Source organism: Aotus nancymaae, unplaced genomic scaffold, assembly GCF_030222135.1.
Source record: "Aotus nancymaae isolate 86718 unplaced genomic scaffold, 86718_ANA_hifiasm-v0.15.2.pri h1tg000036l, whole genome shotgun sequence".
In the NCBI taxonomy this organism is placed as follows: Eukaryota; Metazoa; Chordata; class Mammalia; order Primates; family Aotidae; genus Aotus; species Aotus nancymaae.
The window spans coordinates 38,757,161-38,763,230 of NW_026988450.1; positions in this window are offsets into that span (position 1 = coordinate 38,757,161).

The window sequence follows — 6,070 nt, forward strand, 5'->3', positions numbered from 1 at the left end:
TAAACATTTCCACCATAATCTTTTTGTTTTTTAGAATTTTATCTTAAATTCCAAAAGTATTACAAGACAATTTATAAAAGTTAAAAATATTTATATGAAAGTAATCTTTTTTCTTATTCACTTTCCTGAAGCTATGGCAACTTCCGAATTTTCATGTAGGAATGTATGAGTGTTGTGACTTGAGGGAGAGTGAGAAATAAATGGGAGACTTCTTGGAGCTTTGTGCAAATAGCAAGCACACATTTTTGTGTGTGTGCTTCTTTTTATGTTTATATGGAGTGGCTTTTGAGGGAATTAATGTAGATTATGGAGATCTAAAGTACCTGTTAGTGCTGCCCCTACCATGAGGTAATCAATATTAAAAGATCCATGCTTATGCAAATATACAAATCCACATCTAAATTTTTTTTGTTGTTATTTGGTTTTACAGAAAAGGGACCATGTTCTGTATATTATTCTCCAACTTTTTATCATTAATTCAAGGAGACTCCTCCAGTATTAACATCAACATCTAATTTATGTTTTTTATAGTTTAATAATATTTTATTTTATTAATTATAATTATAGATATTCAGATTTATTTCTAGTATTACCCTATGACACACAATGCTGCAATAAACACCTTTATACATTTATATGAGATATACATATTACTGATTATGACAAGGGAGAGTCCCAAAAGTAGTATTGTTAGTTAATAGAATGCATATGTTAGATTTTAATACACATTTCCAAATTATTTCCTCCATTTTGTAGCAATTTACACTCCAATGTCCAAAGTCTGAGGATGATTTATTATCATTAACTATGAATGTTATTGCTTTTTAAAGTTTATGCTAAGCTAATAAATAAAAAATAGATTGTTATTGTTTCTTTAATTTTCATTCACTATTAATTCTTAAAATTTACCTTTTGATTTTCTAAGGTGAAATTGTTATTCTTCAGATTTTTTTTAATGGCAGAAATATAATTTTATAAAAAGTGTTTTCCTTAAAATTGCTATTGGTACTAGACTGTCACTTCAAATCAATATCTTTTTTTTTAGATGTATATTTTGGGCCATTTCTAGATTAAATTATACTTTATATTACTAGTAAAGAACTGTATGCTCCAGATCTATAGATTTGAGGTAACTTGAGGAATATTTCTTCTCTCGTTCATTAACTAGGTAGGAAGGACCTTTTTAAGTGCTCAGGAATGTTTTAATTTCTAGGATTCTGGGAGAACTTCAAATGCTTTCAATAATAATAATATTTTTCCATAAGATTGGAATTTCTAAAAACAGCATTGCAAACAAAGCATTTTTATGACTTGCTTTATAGGCTTCATTACACAACATTAAGGTGAATGGGTTCATAATCCAATATCGACACAAAAGTAGAAGCAATTTATGTTCCAAAAAAAAGTATCTGGGGTAATTAAACTGCATTTCCTGTTTCATGTTACTGAATTACCACATCTCCATTCATATTCAGGCTACCACAGTTCTAATTCACTATGCAAACTGGAAGACTTAGAACTTCCCAGGTTTAATGAATGCTTTCTTAGCCTCCATTCAGAAAAAACTCCCCAAAATATTTTACTATGGGTTTAATTGCATGAGGAATATAATACATCACTCTCTCTTGGTGTCCTAGCCCCTCACAAAGCTGTCCTTAATAGATTAATGAAGCCTGCTGGGGGAGTTCACAGTTTTACCTACAGTGTTCTCTGAAAGATCCCTCATCAGCATGATATTGCCATTTGAAGAACTTTTCTCCCAAAGCGAGGGATTTGCATAGATTTAGTCAGAGAACCCTGTCCCCTGGGCTGGCTAGGTAAATAATTATTTCATTCTGGGTGCCAGAAGCTTTTTTAAAACAAGAACTGACCAAATGTAGCTCATATAGGGCACAGTAGAAAGTCTTGGAAACAATGATATGTAGCAAACTGCGGACTGAAATAGGAGAGTGTGATTTGGAGGAGCTGCCTGCAAGTATCTGCAAGGCTTACATAAGAAGAGGGGGCAGATTTTCTCAGAGACACCAGAGGTGACTTTTAATGCCCTTTAAATATATATATATATATATATATATATATATATATATATATACTTCTCAAATTTGAGCTCTTCTACAAGAATGGGTACTATGCATGAATGGTGCGATTCCCCCATAACACTCATTCACTCACTCAGAAATATTTATTGACTACAGTATATTATTCAGGATGCCACAATGTTAAGCAAGACAGAGTCTTGGATCTCATGGACTTACAGTTTAGCAGGGAAGAATGTAGAAGTAGAAGCTGACTGGCAAGTGTCTACTGGGAGAGTCTTGGAGGAGATACACACAGTGAGGGTTTTTGACTCTGTAAGTTCTGTGATCTCTTCCACCTCTTTAATTCTATAATTTTGTGATTGTGCCTACTCTGGTAGTTTTGTGATAAGCAATATGCATTTGCAAAATTGATTTCTAGACAGGAGTATAGACTGTGGCCTTGAGCAAAAATGATTTTCTTGGTTATTAACTGGCATACTTAGGATAATTTTGAAGTCCTTGGCCTCGTTAAATTCATCTAATCATCTGAATAAAAGCTAGAAAATACTGTTACAAATATTTTAATTTACCATAACTATATTTTCACTTTTCAAAGATAGAGAATCCCCTGATATATAAAGAGAAAAGGATATAAAAAGGAGGGTCCGATTTCAAAACATTTTTTACATAGTTATCTAAAGTCATCAGGCTTCTGCCATTGATACCAATTTTCATCAATTTTAAACTCCACTTTTTATATTTTATTATCTTTGATATATGATGCATCTCATAGCTAGTGCTCTATAATTGGCAAATTGATATATGATAATCATGCATCTTAAATCAATTGTATTTTGAACTTGAGGAAATTTGTTAATCTCCTTGAAAAATTTCAGTGGGTACCATCTGCATGAAGAATAGATTTTAAATCCATGTCTAGACTCCAAATAACTTTGCAATATATTTTCAGCCTTATTTGCAACACTATTCTATAACATCCAACTCTCTAGCCACAAATAATAAATAAATAAATAAATAAATAAACCCTATATATTTTGAGTATGTCTTTGCTCATGTTATTCTCTTTTTTGGGAAATTTGCTTTGCTTCCTTCTTCAGCATTTTCCTGTTGGAGTATTATCCATCAGCAGCCTTGTCCAGGTATAGACTGTGCCACCTTGTTCTCTCTTGGCCTCTCACCAAGGATACTACTTCTGTCTGTAGAGTGTCTTTGAGTAGTTTGCTCTTCTCTGCCTTCCCTGCCTGTCGGCTATTGAACAGTTATTTACAAATTGGTTTCAAAGGCCCAACTTTAAACCCCTCCTTAGACAACCAGTTGGTCCCCTGCTCCCGAGAGGTAACCATATTGATACTGAAATTAGTAGTGACACCTGATTGACATAGCACACTATAGCCCAGAACTCTTGAGCTCAAGTGATCCTCTGTCTCAGCCTCTCAAGTAGCTGGGACTACCAGCACATGCCAACACACCTGGCGAGTGTGCTCTTTCTAAAAGACATACGTGACCATGTCCTTACATCCAGTGTTTTCCCATTGAATGGTATATGAAATTCCCTCTAATTTCACTTTGTCCTCTGACATCAGTTTTCTCAATATTCTTCTCCCACCTCCATGTTTTTTTAAAGCTGGGCTGAATTACTTTTCTCCTAATATTCAATTCTTTGAATATTTTTGTCTGCCATTTCCTCTCCCTCTGATCCTCCAGGATTAAGAATCACTACATCTTAAGCTTTCCTTGACCTTTCTTTTGTTGCTCAAAACTGATCATTCCTTTATTTGTACTTCACCGACCTTGTACTTACTTTTATTATGAAATTTATTACACTGATACACTTATTGGATTGTTCTTCTCCCTTGTCCATGAGCCCATAAAGACAGAAATGAGGTCTTCCTAATTTTTTGTCTCCTTTGGGTCAAATATCGTGCCTAGAACATAATGAGTGTTTAACAAGATGTAGAATAAATTAATAGAGATTTAGAATAGTAAGATTAGCATACCATGTATTAATGACTTTGTATAGTTATAGGGAAGGACAAGACTTTATTGCAGTGGCTCTGCAATAGGGCTGCACATCAGAATCACTCAGCTTAAAAAAAAATCAATACCCTGATTGAAAGAATATTAAATCAGAATATCAAAGAATGGGACACAGACATAAATATATTTAAAAATTATCAAGGTGATCCAAATGTGCAAACATTGTTGATGAATATTGCTTAAATATTTAGTAGTTTTAGTAGACTTATTGAAAGTTCACCCATTTTAAGTGTGTAATTTATTGATTTTTAATAAGTTTATAGGGTGGGAAACCTCCACCAAAATATAGTTTTAGAACTTTTCCCTTACCCCCTGCATTTATATTAGGCCTACTGGTTCTAAATCTCTACTTAAAACACTCCTCCAGCCCTGGGCATCCAGGCATCCACTTACTTACTTTTGTTTCTATAAATTTTACTTTTCTGGACATTCTATACAAATGGAATCATCCAATGGGTAGTCTTTTGCATTTGGCTTCTAATGTTGTTAAGGTTTACCCACATTGTAACATGCATCAACATTTCGTTACTTTTTAAAAATTTTTCCATTAGTTATTGGGGTACAGGTGTTATTTGGTTACATAAGTTCTTTAGCAGTGATTTGTGAGATTTTGGTGCACCCATCACCCGAGAAGTATACACTGTTCCATATTTGTAGTCTTTCATTCCTCACCCCCTCTCACTCTTCCCCCCAAGTCCCCAAAGTCCATTATATAATTCTTACGTCTTAATATCCTCATAGCTTAGCTCCCACATATCAGTGAGAACATACGATGTTTGGTTTTCCATTCTAAGTTACTTCACTTAGAATAATAGTCTCCATTCTCATACTAGTCACTGAAAATGCTGTTAATACCTTCTTTTTTTTATGGCCTCATAGTATTCTATCATATATTCCCTATATTTTTATTCCTATTTATGTGCTCTTTCTATACAGTAATATTCCATAATATTCCATTGCATAGATACAGAACATTTGGTGTATTCATTTATCAGTTAGTAGACATTTGGATTGTTTCCTGTTATGCATTATTAATGCAGCTATGAATATTCACATACGAAACTTTGGGCAAATGTTCTAATTTCTCCTGGAAAGATTATTAGAAATAGAATTGTTAAACTGCAAGATACATTTAGATTTAACTTTTAAAAAAATTTTCAAACTTTTTGCCAAAGTGGCTTTGTGATTTATAATCCCCTTAACAATTCATGTAAATTTTAGTTTCTCCACATTCTCACCAGCAGTTGTTATTGTCTGTGTTTCTGAGTATAGCCATTGTAGTTGATATGTAGTGGTATCTCATTATGGCTCTAATTAACATTTCTCTTATGATTAATGATTTTGAGCACTTTTCATGTTCTTAATAGTCAATCATATGCCTACTTTGGTGAAATGTCCATTCAAGCCTTGGTTCTTTTGTAAATTTGGTTGTTTTCTTCTTGTGAGTATTAAGAGCTCTTTGTTTATACTGTATATAAGTCTTCCACCAGATATATGATATGCAAATATTTCACCCCACTCTGTTACTCGTCTTTTTATTTTGTTAATAATGGTGTCTTTTAAAGTGTAAAAGTTTTGTTTTAATAAAATTTATCTTTTTTTCTTTTTATGGCTTATAATTTAGTGTTGCATCTAAGAGATCTTTAATCCCATGCGATAAATTTTTTTTTCTAAATTATCTTTTATTTTTTACATTCTAGTTCTTACATTTAGGTCTACAATCCATTTTGAGTTAATTTTTGCGTATGATGTGAGGTAAGGGTCTAAGATTACTCATTTCCTTGATTGCATCTGGATCTCAAAATTTCCTACCATCATTTGTTGAAAATACTGTTCTCTTTATTTATCTTCATATATTTGTTGAAAATTAACTGATTACAAATACAAATTTATTTCTGGACACTAATTCCTGTCCTATTGATGTTAATGCCTATCCTTATAGGGATACTACACTGTCCTGATTACTTTTAACTTCATTGTATATTTTGACCTTA